This window comes from Suncus etruscus, chromosome 3, assembly GCF_024139225.1.
Source record: "Suncus etruscus isolate mSunEtr1 chromosome 3, mSunEtr1.pri.cur, whole genome shotgun sequence".
Lineage (NCBI taxonomy): Eukaryota > Metazoa > Chordata > Mammalia > Eulipotyphla > Soricidae > Suncus > Suncus etruscus.
Window position 1 is genome coordinate 151,579,054 of NC_064850.1, and position 15,933 is coordinate 151,594,986.

Below are 15,933 nucleotides of genomic sequence, written 5' to 3' on the forward strand. Positions count from 1 at the left end.
TGGTCCTGGATCGGCTGCTTGCAAGGCAAATGCCGCTGTGCTATCTCTCCGGGCCCAAAAGGCAAGTTTTTATGTGGTTTGCTAGTATATAATTTGTCCTAGGAAGAAGTATTGGCAGCATGTCTAAGGCCATAAACACCCAATAAAGATTTAACTAAAGATCTGATTAAAGTTGTGTGCATGCTTCAGATGTGACAGCCCTGGGTTTGATCCCTACATTCCCTCAAAAACGTTAAGTTGATGAGACAGAAATAATACACCAATAGAAAGGCACTTGCTTTGCATATGGTAAGCATAGAAATAGAACCTAGGGAGCTGGGGACATAGCATGAAGGTTAAGGCATTTGCCTTGCATGCAGAAGAAGGACGGTGGTTTGAATCCCGGCATTCCATTTGGTTCTGGGAGCCTGCCAGGGGCAATTTCTGAGCATATAGCCAGGAGTAGCCCCTGAGCGCTGCCAGGTGTGACCCAAAAACCAAAAAAAAAAAAAAAAAAAAAAAAAGGAAAAGAAATAGAACTAGTCCCGACTTTCCCCCAACATGGCCCCCATGAGCTCAGCAAGGAATGATCCCTGAGTGAGGAGTTAACTCCTAAGTATTACAGGGCATGACCTCTCCCCCCAAAAAACTTAAATTGAGGGTTAGAGAAATAGTTCAGAGGTTTTAAATACTTGTCTTGTACAGTCAACTCTAGTTCAATTTCCCCCAGTACAGCATATGATCCCCAAGAACTGCCAGGAGAAACCCCTGAGCCCAGAGCCATGAAAAAGTCCTGAACACGACTAGGGATGCCCGCCTCACCAACAAAAAATTAAGTTGAATAACTAAGCAACATGGGGAAAATATCACTCACAACCACAGCAAAGTTAGAAAGCAAGAAGCAGCAACTGGCAGCTGTTGCACCGTTTGAGGAATTATACCAGGAACTTATATTTCAATTAATCCTCAAAAATAGCTGTATAATATGTAGATTTCATCCTAATTTACAACTTGAGAAGATTAAAATTTTTAAAGGCCACCTTATGATGGATGGACATAGTACAGCAGGTAGAGAGAGCACTTGCCTTGCATGTGGCAGACCAGGGTGCAATCCCCAGTGTACCATATGATTCCCTGGACCCACCAAGAATAATCGCCAAGCATACCAAGTGTGACCCCAAAACAAAAGGCTACATGATGTAACTCTAGACCAATGAGAACTGGATTTGAACCCAGGTGCAACTGAGCTGGAAGGTCAGGCCGTCTCAAGCTCCAACCCCAACGCTCACAACCCTTAGGAATACATCTTCCAAACGGAACAAAGCACTTGAGCAAAATAGTTTAATGTCCTTCTTCCAACTTTTCACTGAAAGAGAAAGAAAACATACTGAATATCTACTAAGATTAAGGGATCCTGTGTTATTGCTCAACAAATTCAAATTAACTGCTAAGAACTAAACAGAATACCCAAAACATGTAGGAATCATATACAACCAACTAGCAGCGCTTGAGGGCGAGAGCAATTGAACCCAGGGCCAGGCAGGGCAGGTACTCTATCAGTAAGGCCACCTCTCCCAAGGCATTATTTTTAAATCTCTAAATAATCTATAATATTAAATCTTCACTCACATTTGTGTTTCAGGAAAAGAATGTCAACAAGAGCACAGCCAGAGAAGATAAAAAAAATTCGATTGGGGGCATTTGCCTTGCATGCAGCCAACCTAGGACTGACGATGGTTCGAATCCCAGCACTCCATATGGTCACCCCAGTCGGCCAGGAGCGATTTCTGAGTGCAAAGCCAGCCAGGAGCACCACCAGGTATGACTCCCCCCCCCCCCGCAAAAAAAAAAGATTCAATTATCCCATTTGGAATAAAATGGATGAAATTGGATTATGCTAAGGAAAACAAAGAAGCAACAGAATTATAAAATCGTTTTAGTTCCATGAAACAACTAAAGCCAACAAAGAGAATAAACAAAACTAGCCCCAAGCTCCTAGAAAACTATAAAAGGGGGGATAAACTGGGGAAAATGGGTAGAGAGAGCTTTTTAGAAGTGTGGTGAATCCTACACAGAGACAAATGGACAAATGTTAAGTTATAATACCCTTGAAATCCTGTTAATGATAAACTAATAAAGGGAGGGGGTTATCTCTGCAAAGAACTTTTTCAATGAATACTGAGGGCCAGCCAGATGAAAGCCCAGCTAACACAAAGTTCTGATTTGCTGCCCCCATTTCCCTCCTTCCCCTAACTATTCAACACAAGCAATACACATTTTAAAGAAAAATCTACTAGTTTTCACTCCTTATCAATATCAAAACGAAACCAACTGTGGCACACTGCTACTAAGACCCATAAAACCACCTATTTGTAATTAAGAGTCCAAGTTCCACTATGAGCCACGTGGTAGAGAAGCACTGACAAATACTGTTACCTGGATTTCATTATTAGCAATAGATCCTGCACTAATTACAAAGCATGGAAAAATACCACTGGGTTGTTCTCAAAATGTACTGAATGTAATAACATGAACTGCGACAACCTGACTGGGACACGGAAACCACAGCGGGGTGGGGGGAGGACTGGAATGTGCCAGGGAAGGCTTCCCCCACAAACACAGCATGTGCAGTGACCATTCAATTTACCTCTGGCTAAACTGCTACATCCTGCAAGGACAGCACTACCTCCCAAACTTCAACAGCGCAGAAGCTTTGATTTTAGCCCCAGTGTCTGAGAACTGGTGCCACAAAGAGCAAGTTACCTTATGCAATTTTGTTTCACGTGTCCTATAGCTAAGTAAATAGAGTGTTCTGAGGAGGTAATTACAGGTTCTTTTCTTTTCCGGAGACAGCACTGAAGCGAAATTCCGGGATCCTAAAAGCTTTTCCTCCGGCCCGAAAAGCCCAAGTTTAACATCAAGAGGCATTTCAGAGAGGTCATTTGGCCTTACGCGTTTCCATCTCAACCACGCAAAAAGATTCCATTCCTCACAAAGTTCTCTCTGTCCATCTAGGGCCCCACCTTTGTATAGAATTACCCAGTCTGATCATGAACATGAGGTCCAGCCGTCTGCCCACTAGGGTGAGGAGGAAAGAATTAGGAAAGCCCCCACCCCACCCCATTTCCTAGCCAGTGTCCAGGACCCCTCCCTCCAAAGCCCTCTGTCCCTGCAGCTCCTGGAGCTGCTGAGCCGTGTGGTCCCGTCCTGATAAAAAGCTGGGATGCCCGTCTGTAGACTGTCTGTGCCATGCATGCATGCATCACCCCTAGAGAGTGTGTGCCATGCATGCATCACCCCTGGAAGAGTGTGTCATGCATACATACATCACCACTGGAGTGTCTGCCATGCATACATGCATCACCCCTGGAGTGTGCCATGCATGCATGCATGCATCACCCCTGGAGAGTCTTGCCATGCATGCATGCATCGCCCCTGGAGAGAGACTGCAGCGCCCCTTCCAGGAGAAAATTCGAGCAAGGGGAAGGAAGGATGGAAGTTTTGGTCTGTCGGGTCCTGCTGGCATGGGGCGGGCACGTCTGCCTGCTGTCCTGAGCCACGCGCGCCAGTCACTTTGGTCACCGTGGAACCTCGGCACACAGGCGAGCACAAGAGGGGCACGCGAAAGGGCCCCAAGAGACGGGGCCGAATGCAGATTCAGATGGGTGCGTGCACGCACTTCCTTGCCCGGGCTCCCCAGGACGCTCACCCCGAAACCAGAGGCAGGGGTGGGGGGTGCAAGCTCCGGCCAGGCCGCGGGGCGCTGCGCAGTGGGGCAGTCCCGGCGCGCGAGGGGGCCGGGCCCACCTTCCGGGGTCCCTCCCCTCCCCCGCGGCTCCCGCATCCAGCCTCCCCGCCCCCGCCCGCAGCGCCCCCATGACGCAACCGCTCCCGCCGGCCCGAAACAAAGCGCAGGCGGCGCGCGCCGAACGCCATGTTGGCGGGGGCGCGAACAAAGGCGCGAGGCCCGCGCCCCCCCACGCACACGGGCACCCCGGGGCCCGGCCGGCAGGGGGCGCTGTGCGGGCGCCGCCGCCGCCGCCGCCGCCGCCGGACAATGCACGCTCGCTCCCGGCTGCCGCCATCCCATCCCCGCCGCCCCCAACGCGCCAGCAGCCGCCGCTCCCGGCTCCCCCACCCACGCACCCGCGCACCCCAGACGCCTCACCTGCATGGGCCGCAGCTCCGCCACGGGGCCCGCCGCCGCCGTCCCCGCCGCGATCCCGCCCGCCGCCCGCCCCGGGCCCTCACCGAGCCAGACGGCGCCACCCCGCCCCCGCTCCCGCGCCGCCGCGGCGCCGCCCGTCGCACGGCGCACGGCGCACGCGCACTGGGACCCGCCCCTCGGCGCCGTCCGCTGGAAGCGCCCGACTGCAGCGCTGCGCAGGCGCCTCCTGAGGGGCGTGGCCTGCGGAGATATGGGCGGGGCTTAAGGAGCAAGGGGCGGGGTCTGCCGGAGGTACCCGGTCTCACCTGGCGGCAGCAAAGCGGCTGGCTGACCTCTAGGCCCACCCGGCCGGACTCGGCGGCGGCGGCGGCGGCGGCGGCGGCGGCGGCGGCGGCGGCGGGTGGGCGGGGCCTGTGGTGTGGGCGGAGCTTGGTGCTGTGAGCGGAGCCTGTGGCCGGAAGGCGCTGGCTTGAGGAAGGCGGAAGGGGCCTGAAGGCGAGGTGGGCGGGGCTTAAGGGGCAAGGGGGCGTGGTCTGGCGGAGGTGCCAGGTCTCACCTGGCGGCGGCGGCAGATTTGCTGGTGACCTTGAGACCCACCCAGCAGGACTCGGTGGCGGCGGGGTGGGCGGGGCCTCTGGTGGTGTGGGCGGAGCCTGGTGTGCATGGGGCCCGTGTCTGGGGGTGGGGCCTTGTGTGGGCGTGGCTTGGCGGGAAGGCGCTGGCTTTGAGGAAGGCGGAAGCGGGCGGGAGGATGCCCGGCTGCAGAGGCTCACCTGGCGGCGGCAGGGCTGCGGACCTGAAGACCCGGCCGGACTCGGCGCGGGGTGGGCGGGGCCTCTGGTGGTGTGGGCGGAGCCGTGGCGGGAAGGTGCAGGCTTAAGGAAGGCGGAAGCGGGCGGGAAGGAAGTGACCCGGCTGTGGAGGCTCACCTGGCGGCGGCCGGCGGCGGCGGCGGCGGGAGGAGCCAGGTGCGCGCGCCAGCCCAGGTGCACCTCGGGGTGGGCCGGACCGGACGTGCCGGTGCCCGTAGCGTGGCGCGCGGCGCGCGGCGCGTGCCGGAAGTCGGGCATCCTAGGAAGTGAAGTTGCCTCGCAGTCAGGGAGAGGATCTGCTCCTCCTCTCCCGTCCTCTGTGCAAGCGGCTCGAGGGCGCACCTCACGCGACCCGGCCGTAGGGCGAGGACGTCCGCGGGCCGGCCGACCGGGAGGGGCTGGGGCGCGGGCCCGGGCGCTCCCCCCAAAGCACGCCCGGCGTCTGCTTCCCGCGCGGACCGCAACGCAGCGTCTTGCCGCGCCGCGCCGCGCCGCGCCGCACTGCGCCATCGCCATCGCCATCCCATCGCCGCGCGCGCAGGCCTTCCCCGCTCACCTGCCCCACCTGCGGGACGCGACCGGAGGACTCGGACGCCCCGGTCGAGGCTCTGCACGCTTGCAGCTGCTCCCCCGAGGAAGCCCTGCTTGGGGCTATCTCAAGCCTTGTGGGTTTGCAGGAGGACAAAAGAAGCATCCACGAGATGAGGGGCTGACCTTCACCCCTCGCAGCCTGCTAGCCTATCCCAGGGGGTCCCTGGGCTGATGCCCCGGTTCCTCGAGTTCGTGTCTCCGACTGCGCGTGTCCCCAAGTGTCAGGTCAAATTACACGGCATGTTCCTGGAAAGCATTGCATGCTCAAGTGCTGCGCAATTGGTGGCGGTCCCCCCCCCCCCCCGCTTTCTTTAATTTTCTTTTGAGGGGACGTTGGCTCACTCTTGGCGATTTTCAGCCAGATTTATTCTGCTTCATGTCAGGTTTTAAAAAAGCTGGATTTTACTGGCACCCCTCCCCACCTGCAGAAGATTGATAGGTGCCTACTCAAACAATGCCAGGAGCTCTTCTCAGATGACACACTTGGCAGTCCAAGGCAGTTCTTAAGGCCAATTAATCGGGCGGCCAAAGTACAGAGCTGTAGCCTCTGCTCACTTGTTCTAGAGCACTAGGAAGTGGACCCAAAATTAAAAAAATTAATAAAGAAAAGCATCTAATTATTTTCAAAACAAACGAGTGGGGGCAGAGTATTAGCATAGTGAATGGGATTCTTGCCTTGCATGCAGCAGAACAGATTTGATCATTGGTACCAAATATATGGTGCCCTGAGCACCAGAAGAAGTGACTACTGAATGCAGAATCGAAAGTAAGGCATGAATACCACTGGGTAAGCCCCAAAATAAAACTTAAAAAATGTAAATGGAGGGGGTGGTGCTGCAACCTAGCTTTTGGGGTCCAGTGCATTAGAGAACTTCTTTGAGTTTCCTCAAGGAAAGTGGATGTACAGGCAGCAAAATATGAAGAAATTAGAGGCCACACAATGTATGTGGAGAAACAGCCCACTCTAAACTTTAATGTCTGGGAGAGGTATAAATGAGGTAAATTGCCAGTCATACAGATACTTTCTAGTACACAGAAACATTAACAGTAGCCTTGTTTAATATATATAACAATTCACCTGGCTAGGGGGATGAGCAATAAGAGTCCTGAGTTACAAAGGAGAAGGTTAATTTTAACATTCCAAAGCAGTTCCTGACAGGTTAGCCTCAGATGTAAACTAGGGAATTAGTGAGGAGTGGAATTTCTCATTTCATTGTTTAAAGGTCGAAATGAAGGAGATGAACTATGTCTCAAAGGATGTAATTCTTTTTCTGGTGAAAATTTAGTAGCCCGGGGCCGGCGAGGTGGCGCTAGAGGTAAGGTGTCTGCCTTGTAAGCGCTAGCCAAGGATCAGGACCACGGTTCGATCCCCCGGTGTCCCATATGGTCCCCCCAAGCCAGGGGCAATTTCTGAGCGCTTAGCCAGGAATAACCCCTGAGCACCAAACGGGTGTGACCCTAAAATTAAAAAAAAAAAAAAAAGAAAATTTAGTAGCCCAAATCTACACCCTGGTCAAACCTTTTGTTAAGTGAATTCTGAAGTAAGAGTTAACAACTATGAGGTCCTATTTAGAGAATGTCCTCAGAAGCAGAAACTGCAAGGGCATTATAAAGACAGAGGAAAACACTTGTTTCTAAGTGTCTTTAATTTGGTGCTGGAATTTTCCAGGTAAAGAGAATTTAATCAATTTATATTTGCCTGTAATACAGCAGAAGGGAGAATCAATTATAGGCTAATTAGATATGAAGGAAGCATAATGTCAGTACCATAACACGGATCTCAAAAATATTTCTAAAGAAATAGTTCAGTAATCTACGCAGGGGAGAGACATCCCAGCAGGCCTTCTGGTGAAATATTAGATCTGAAGGAAGCATAATGTCAGTACCGAAACACGAATCTCAAAAATATTTCTAAAGGAATAGTTCAGTTATCCATGCAGGGGAGAGGCATCCAGCGAGCCTTCTGGTGAAATATTTCTTGGGAGTATTCAAAACAGCCATCCACGCTAAGAATATGACATCAGGGGCCGGGCGGTGGCGCTAAAGGTAAGGTGCCTGCCTTGCCTGCGCTAGCCTTGGACGGACCGCGGTTCGATCCCCCGGTGTCCCATATGGTTCCCCAAGCCAGGAGCAATTTCTGAGCACATAGCCAGGAGTAACCCCTGAGCGTTACCGGGTGTGGCCCAAAAACCAAAAAAAAAAAAAACAAAAACAAGAATATGACATCAAGTAGAATATGACATCCTTCTGTCTGTCCTCTTCATAGTGTTAAGTCCAGGAGAATGATGCGCCGTTCAAAGACACCAAGACCATAGTCTCATGCAAAAGCAGGGGGTTTATTTTCAAGCATATGCAGGGGCTGTGCTAGAATCCAGCATAAGTCAGAAACTGTCAGCCCCAAGCCATGAGCTTACAAACTATATATAGTTTTTCGAACAATAGAAAGTTACAGTAGATTGATTTGCTTTAGGAAGTACATGACATCTGGCATTTGCTCAATCACATTTTTTTTTTTTTTTTGGTTTTTAGGCCACACCCGGCGGTGCTCAGGGGTTACTCCTGGCTGTCTGCTCAGAAATAGCTCCAGGCAGGCACAGGGGACCATATGGGACACCGGGATTCGAACCAACCACCTTTGGTCCTGGATCGGCTGCTTGCAAGGCAAACGCCGCTGTGCTATCTCTCTGAGCCCGCTCAATCACATTTTTGCAAGGTTCAGATGCAAGCTTACAGGGTTAACACGACCAAGTTAAAACCATGTTGGAACAGAAAGTTAAACTGTGGGGCCGGAGAGATAGCATGGAGGTAAGGCGTTTGCCTTTCATGCAGAAGGTCCATGGTTCAAATCCCGGAATCCCATATGGTCCACCGTGCCTGCCAGGAGCGATTTCTGAGCATAGAGCCAGGAGTAACACCCTGAGCACTGCTGGGTGTGACCAAAAAAAAAAACAAAAAAAAAAAAAAGAAAAGAAAGAAAGTTAAACTGTAACTCGGTCTACAAGTTCCCAGAATTGTGAAGGGGGGTAGGTGATCAGGGCAGTCAGGAAACTCAGGGGAAACTTTTCCTTTACAATAGAAATATAGAAATTCCTATCACTGGTGCAACAGGTTGGTATAGCAGGTAGGGTGCTGGCCTTGCATGTGGCTTCAATCTCTGGTATCCCTTATGGTGTTAAAGAGTCTGTAAAAGGGTCCATAAAAGCCCAAGATTCAAAATAGCTAAGGGTCTGAGAAAACTCAGTGCCCAGGAAAGCCCATTGCCTCAATAAAGACCATAACACATACCTTCAGAGAATGTAAACAGCAAAGCAGGTTTATTGAACCAGAGATCTAGGGTACACTGTCTCTTAAAGCAGCAAGTTCACCAGTGGACCTCAAGTCTTAGAAACCCAAGGCTTTTGGGGCCGGAGAGATAGCACAGCAGGCGTTTGCCTTGCAAGCAGCCGATCCAGGACCTAAGGTGGTAGGTTCGAATCCTGGAGTCCCATATGGTCCCCCGTGCTTGCTAGGAGTAACCTCTGAGCACTGCCGGGTGTGGCCCAAAAACAAAAAGAAAAGAAACCCAAGGCTTTTATAGTAATCCATCTGATAACAAGGTTTCAAACTTCAAACATTTCATTGATTCACGCAACGGTTTTAATTCAAAAAACATCCAATAGTGTAACCAGAAAAAAAGTGCGATTTCTTCAGGTGATCTCTGGGTGGGTCCTGATCCGTGTGTTTTAGGCAAACACATGTAGTCATCCTTTCAAGAACCTTCTCATCTCAATTCCTCCCTATGGTGACCTTTAAAAATACCTTGTGGAGGATCAGCGCTAAGGGAGGGACATGGGTGCCCCCTAAGGTCTGGGAATTTAATTCAGGGAAATTTAAGGAGATAGAAATTAAATCTAGGCCATCTACTTGCAAAGTTTACACTCCACCCTTCAAAATATCAAAATTTCTTTTAAAATACACTTAAACGGGGCCGGCGAGGTGGCGCTAGAGGTAAGGTGTCTGCCTTGCAAGCGCTAGGAAGGACCGCGGTTGAATCCCCCGGCGTCCCATATGGTTCCCCCCCAAGCCAGGGGCAATTTCTGAGTGTGTAGCCAGGAGTAACCCCTGAGCATCAAATGGGTGTGGCCAAAAAAACAAACAAAAAAAAAAAAACACTTAAACATGGGTTCTCCCTGAGCATGACCAAGAGTAATTCCTGAGTGGTGGAAAACCATGAGTAACCGCTGTGCATCACTGAATGTGGCCAAAAAAAATTTTTTTTAAAGAAGCAAGCAAAAAGTAAATGGAGGGGCTAGAGCAGTAGCACAATGGATAAGGTGTTTAGACTCAGGTTTGATCCCTAACCCTTGTCCTACCCAAATTTGATCCTCCACTGGAAACCAGCTGCTGTGAGATGTATTACAAGTGGAACTGTGTAATAAAGAGCACCAGCATTTATATAAACAGATAATCAAATTCAAACAATGATTTCAAAATGTGAGGGTTTTGACAACTTAATAGGGAAATAAAACCACATCCTAGGGCTAAAGAGAGTACAGTGGGTAGGGCACCTGCTCTGCTTCTATCCCTGGTGTTCAGTATGGTCCCCTGAGCCTTACCAGGAGTAATTCCTGAGTGCAGAGCCAGGAATGACCCTTGATTAAGCTGGTATATTATTGGTTGCCCTCTGTGTCCCTGAACTGCATGGCAGACAGAACCCCTGTAGAGTTATTTGTTCCAGGGATTCTCCTTGAAGCTAAAAGCTTTGGAGACACCACCTCACCAGAGATGGGGAGCAACAACAGAAATCTGGGGCAGGTAACCCCCTCCCATAATTAGTATTCCTAATTGGCTTTGACCTTGGGCCATTCCTCCTTCCTCACAGTGAGCTCTGGTTATACCTATCAATACCACCTTGCTCCAGGGCACTTCTAAATCCCATTGTTCATGCAGAGCTCCTTCCCAGCCTCACCTAACCCCTGGGCTATGATCTGTTACCTTTCAGATATCCCAGTTCCTCTTTCAGTCCTGTATAAGCACTGTTGTAAAGGAACATACTGTCTCTGGTCATCAACCTGGGCTCTTTCTTTCCCAGTCATGAACTGGTGGGAATGTCCATAATCCTTGGAATGCCTGGGGACCCGACAAGGTCAACATAGTATGACCTCAAAACAACAATAACAACAAAATTCTCCTCAATGATGAACAACGTGGTAGCAGTGAATCATCTGATGATTCAATTTTATAAAGTTGCTAAAAATAAAAAAGCTGCGGTCCATGACAGCTCATTTTCCAGAGATTATATTTCACTATATATATATATATATAATATATATATATAATATATATATATATATTATAGTTGACGGTCAAATCTGGCAGTGTTTGAGGGAATTTAATCATAGAGATTAACCCTGAGATTCCCAAACGTAATGCTCTCTCCCCCCTTTTATTTAAATTTAGATATTGGTTTGTAGTATTGTTACTGAAGGGGATCATGTATATTATTTATCTCCTTTCAGCATCCAGTTCTTATCCAGAGTGATTATTTTGAACTATCATTGACATAGTGGTCCTTTCTCTGCCCTAACTGCACTCAGAAATGCTGTTTGTAGCAAGCTTGCTAACATGGAATGGTCCTCCTGGTGCTCATTTTTATTGACTTTGGGAATTATTACCATACTATGTGGGTTTTGTGTGTGTGTATGTATGTATGTATGTATGTGTGTGTGTAAATGAGAGCAAACATTTTATGTCTAACTTGTTCTCTGATTCATTTCATTCAGCTAAATACTCTTGATATCATCCATGTATAAGCAAATGACTTCATTTTTTTCTAATGGCTACATAGTATTTCACTGTGTTCTTGTGTACCACAGTTTATTTAACAACTTATTTTTTCTAGGGCATTTGGGTTATTTCCAGATTCTGACTATGTAAATAGTGCTGCAGTGAATTTTTGGGTGCACAGCAGTATTGCTAGGTCATATGGGAGTCCATTTCTAGTTTCTGTTTTTTTTTTTTTTGTTTTTGCAGGGGTTTTTTTGTTTGTTTGTTTGTTTTTGTTGTTGTTGTTTGTATTTGGGTCTCATCCAGCAATACTCAGAGGTTACCGTGGCTCTGTGCTCAGAAATCGCTCCTCACAGGCTCAGGGAACCATATGGGATGCCAGGAATCAAGCCCAGGTCTGTCCCAGATCAGCCACATGCAAGGCAAATGCCCTACTGCTGTGCTATCACTCTGGCTCCATAATCCATTCTTTTTTTTTTTTTTTTTTGGTTTTTGGGTCACACCCGGCATAGTTCAGGGGTTACTCCTGGCTCTACGCTCAGAAATCACTCCTGGCAGGCTTAGAAGACCATACGGGACGTTGGGATTCAAACCACTGACCTTCTGCATGAGAGGCAAACGCCTTACCTCCATGCTATATCTCCAGCCCCCATAATCCATTTTTATTTTACTTTTGTGTTACAGGGGTCCTCAAACATTTTAAACAGGGGGCCAGTTCACTGTCCTTCAGACTGTTGGAGGGCTGTAGTTTGAGGGCGGGCCACATATTGTATTTATTTCCATTTTGTTTCTTCACTTCTAAATAAGATATATGCAGTGTGCATAGAAATTTGTTCATAATTTTTGTTTTTACTATAATCTGGCCCTCCAACAGTCTGAAGGACAGTGAACTGGCCCCCTGTTTAAAAAGTTTGAGAACTCCTGGTGTATGGCATTAAAGAGAGGGCTGAGTTCACTTTTTTTGCACATTGTTGACCAGTTTTCAAACACCACTTGTTGAAAAGGCTACCCTTGCTCCACTTTGTATTTCTTGCCCCTTTATCAAAGATTAATTGATTATACATGTACCTGTGGATCAGTCTCGGGATATTCAAGTCCATTCCATTGATCTGAGAGTTTAGCTTTATTCCAATACCATACTGTTTTAATGAGTACTGGTTTATAGTACAGTTTAAAGTTGTGGAAACTGATTCCACTCATCTTCTTTGTCCCAATAATTGCCTTAGCTATTTGTGGAGGTTTATTGTTTCATATGAATTTTAGAAATATTTTATCTAATTCTTTGAAAAAATACGGGTATACTTACAGGGATTGCATTAAATCTGTACAATGCCTTGGTAAGTACTGCCATTTTAATGATGTTAATCGTCCCAATCCATGTTCATAGTGTGCATTTCCATTTATGTCCTCTTTTATTTCTGTTTTTTTGTTGTTTTGTTTTGTTTTTGTTTTTGTACACTCTGACACTCAGGGGTTACTTCTGGCTATGTGCTCAGAAATGGCTTGGGGGATCATATGGGAAGCAGGAGGATTAAATCAGGGTCCATCCTACATCAGCAGCAAATGCAAGGCAAATGCCCTACTACTCTGGCCCAAAGTGATTTTTTTTGTTTGTTTTTTTTGTTTTTTTTTTGTTTTTTGAGCCTCACCCAGAGATGCTCAGGGGTTACTCCTGGCAGTGCGCTCAGAAACTGCTCCTGGCTTGGAGGACCATATGGGATGCCAGGGTATTAAATCTCGGTCCCTCCTAGGCTAGTGCAGGCAAGACAGATGCCATTTCACTTGTGCCACCATTCTAGCCATCTCTTTTATTTCTTGAAGCAATGTTTGGATGTTTGGTATTATTTTCGTATAGGTGGTTCACCTTTTTAGTTAAGTTGACTCCAAGGAACTTGATTTTCTGAAGCACAAATGTGAAAAGGGTTGTTTTTTTCATTCTTTCTCTTTGGTAAAGCTCCTGAGATTCTGTTCTCAAGAATTATTCCTGATAGTGCAAGGCAAGCATCCTAACTGCTGTACTTTTTCTCCAACCCTATCAAGGTAAATACTAAAGGAATTACATATTTAACATTTAGATGCAGGAAAATCTTAGTATGGACAATGTATGCAGCTATTCTGTACAAAGTTGGTTTTGTTTGGTTTGGTTTTGGGTCACACCCAGTGGCACTCAGTGGTTACTCCTGACTCTACAGTCAGAAGTTGCTCCTGGCAGGCTCAGTGGACCATATGGAATTCTGGGATTCGAACCGTGGTCCTGTCCTGTGTTGGCTGCATGCAAGGCCAACACACACAGCCTTACCGCTGTGCTATAGCTCCAGTCCACAAAGTTGGTTTTATAGTAGGACTTTTCTCAAATTACTCCTCCTTGGGATTTTCTGTGTAGGAAAAAGTCCATTGCTAGGGCAATGACAAGGGGAATGGCCTTGGACCCTTGATGGCTTTCTCCCATTTTCTTACCAATACCTATTGTTCTTAAAACACCTCCTTTTCTGTTTATATTTTTGGGCCATATCTGATGATGCTCAGAGTTTACTCCTGTATTTGCATTCAGAGATCACTTCTATTGACTCTGGGATCACTTCTATTGACTCTGGGAATTGAACCTAGGTTGACCTTGTGCAAAGCAACCACCATAGATTTAGTTTAAAGGAAAGTTTACAAATCTTCTTTGATTTCATTATTTATTCGCTTCAATTTTGGTCATACATGGCAGTTATTAGGGCCTACTTTTACTCTAAGATCACTCCTGCCAGTGTTCTTGGGACCGTATGTATCAGGAATCAAATCACTTTGGCCTTATGCAAGGCAAGCACCTTAAACCCTATTCTATCTCCTATCTCTCAGATCCCCTTGATGGATTCTTTTTTGTTTGTTTGTTTGTTTTGTTTTGTTTTTGGGTCACACCCGGCGTTGCTCAGGGGTTACTCCTGGCTGTCTGCTCAGAAATAGCTCCTGGCAGGCACGGGGGACCATATGGGACATTGGGATTTGAACCAACCATCTTTGGTCCTGGATCGGCTGCTTGCAAGGCAAACGCTGCTGTGCTATCTCTCCGCCTCACCCCCTTGATGGATTCTTAATGTTGCAGGTGGAAAAATAGATTCTTGTAATACAATATATGTTGGAGAAAACTTTGTCTGAAATCTAAAACCTGCCCTTAAGCACAAAACTTTTGATACAACAGACCCATCTGAAAACCACTGAGATGCAGAATTCCAGGCCAGGTGCCTGGAGGTTTCCTGAGAAGAGGCTGAACCCCCAGGCAAGAGAGGAGTTATTGCTGAAATAAAGACCAAGAGAAGAATATTAAAAGCTCATCAACTGGGCCCGGAGAGATAGCACAGTGGTGTTTGCCTTGCAAGCAGTCGATCCAGGACCAAAGGTGGTTGGTTCGAATCCCGGTGTCCCATATGGTCCCCCGTGCCTGCCAGGAGCTATTTCTGAGCAGACAGCCAGGAGTAACCCCTGAGCACCGCCGGGTGTGGGCCCCCCCCCAAAAAAAAAAGCTCATCAACTGTTCTCAGTTCTCCCCTACTACCATTATAGCAATGATGGGGATGAAGGGGGACAGTTTAGGAAAACTAACAGAGGAAGAGCTAAGAGTTATCCAGCAACTCCTCCTTCTTTCTTAGCCTTGCCTCATTGTTCCAGATGTGTCTTCTTATTTTAGGTGTCTCTTCATTCTGGGGAAATGTTGCACACATCCATGCTTGAGATTTAGCTTTTCTACATTCTGAGTACATACCTTTATTTTCCTTTCTCCTTCTCCTTTACTTTATTTCCTGAATAAACTTGTTTTACTGCACTATTCATCTGAAATTCTTTTCTGTGAGGAAATAGCTCCAGATCTAAGAATCACCATTGCATTCCATTGGTTTTGATGGTCTCTGATCACTGCCAAAGTGGAACCTTTGAAACACTTTACACTGATAAGCAGGATCCTGGCTAGCCAGTACTGAACAGTGGACATTATGCAATAGAACCTAGTACTTAAACTTCAAACTTGTACTTGATTACCACACCAAATGCACAACTCCATAACAGTTCTCCACCATTTTCTATATATGTGATATGTGTTCTTTGTATTTTATTTAATTGTGCATATTCAAAATACTTTCTCATGAATATGTACAGGGTTTTTTTTTGGGGGGGGGGGGTCCACCCGGCGGCGCTCAGTGCTTAATCCTGGCTCTGCACTCAGAAATTGACTCTGGCAGGCTCAAGGGACCATATGGGATCAGAATTCTAACCACGTCCATCCTGAATTAGCTGCATGCAAGGCAAACGCCCTACTGCTGTGCTGTCTCTTCAGTACCATACAGTTTAATGGGAAAAAATTAGAATATGTATAAGCTGTTACATTGCTCTACCTCTATTGGGCAAAAAAATTATACCATTCACTCCCTCTCTTTGAAGCTATTCTCCCGCCCATTGCTGTATATGTCCTTCCCAAATGATGTTGCTTCATTACCAATAAAAATTCCTCTATATAGTTGTTCTGAGACTTTTTCTAGGACTAAAAAGGAGTATCTCAGCCAAGAATTTAAAAAAGGAACAGAGAAATTTTTTCTCTGTTGTATATGAAGACATCCAAGAAATAAATAAGTTTAGCTAGAA

At 47.5% G+C, this 15,933-nt stretch overlaps 1 protein-coding gene across 3 annotated transcripts in view; it reads right to left on the reverse strand.

Annotated features, from left to right (window-relative positions):
* The window catches only part of SPIN1 (spindlin 1), a 57,073-nt gene extending 52,828 nt beyond the window's left edge, over positions 1-4,245 (reverse strand). The window contains exon 1 of one of the 3 annotated variants that reach the window (XM_049769580.1): positions 4,148-4,245. The gene's annotated coding sequence lies outside the window, so the exon portion shown is untranslated. The remainder of the gene's footprint in view (positions 1-4,147) is intronic. The other 2 variants (XM_049769579.1, XM_049769582.1) reach the window with 2 other exon arrangements.
* Between the last annotated feature and the right edge of the window lie 11,688 nt (positions 4,246-15,933).